The sequence below is a fragment of the Sapajus apella genome, unplaced genomic scaffold, assembly GCF_009761245.1.
Source record: "Sapajus apella isolate SASKATOON/1434 unplaced genomic scaffold, GSC_monkey_1.0 scaffold1, whole genome shotgun sequence".
In the NCBI taxonomy this organism is placed as follows: Eukaryota; Metazoa; Chordata; class Mammalia; order Primates; family Cebidae; genus Sapajus; species Sapajus apella.
The window spans coordinates 20,942,267-20,943,036 of record NW_022436941.1 but is presented as its reverse complement, the minus strand read 5'-3'; the positions used below and the strand labels follow the sequence as shown (position 1 = coordinate 20,943,036).

Below are 770 nucleotides of genomic sequence, written 5' to 3'. Positions count from 1 at the left end.
TTTTACATATACAACAAAACAAATCTAAACTTGGATTAAAAAGCAGTGTTTAAAATTAACCCAGGGAGGCAGAGCTTGCTGAATTTGCATTTGTGGGTGGTAAGTATCTAGAGGCCCTGTTCTTGTTTCACTGTCTGGAGAGAGGTGAATGTCCCCTTTCTGAGTTGGAACTCCTAAGAAAATTGCTGGGGAGCCACTATCTCCCTCTGTATTCCTACCGTATCTTCAAACTACCTCAAGCTCATGAAAATCACAGACGATCAGGTGCTGTCTGACAGCTTGCAAATTATTTGTCAGAGGGTGTTTCTCAACCAAGTTATACTTTTTTATTTTTATTTTGTTTTTAGGTCAGACAGGTAATGTGCCAATGTTATAACAAGGTTCAAGGGTGGCACATCTCTCACAGGTGCTTGAACATCCAGTCATCTTGCTCATGAGCTACTAAAGGATCATTCAACCAAGTAACGCTTTTATTTTTATTTTATTTTTTTAATTGCATTTTAGGTTTTGGGGTACATGTGAAGAACATGCAAGATTGTTGCATAGGTACACACGTGGCAGTGTAAGCTTTTAGAAGGCAGAATAATGCAGTAGTCTGGGTGTAGGAGACCTGGAATTTCTCTTTTTTATTAACTATACCTCCTTTTCAGGGTAACTCCTTCTCTACCTCCCTTGGTCTGTTCTTCTGTAAATAAGCTCCATCTACATGATCCCTCCTTCTCCAAATGTAGAGTCTATAATTGTGGAATAGGCCTTCCTACCCAGTGAGT

General features: G+C 39.5%; 1 non-coding gene across 1 annotated transcript; it reads right to left on the bottom strand.

Moving 5' to 3' along the window:
• Positions 1-346: 346 nt before the first annotated feature.
• On the bottom strand, positions 347-450 carry LOC116554475. Its single transcript, XR_004270208.1, has one exon. It is a non-coding gene; the product is annotated as a small nucleolar RNA U13 (small nucleolar RNA).
• Between the last annotated feature and the right edge of the window lie 320 nt (positions 451-770).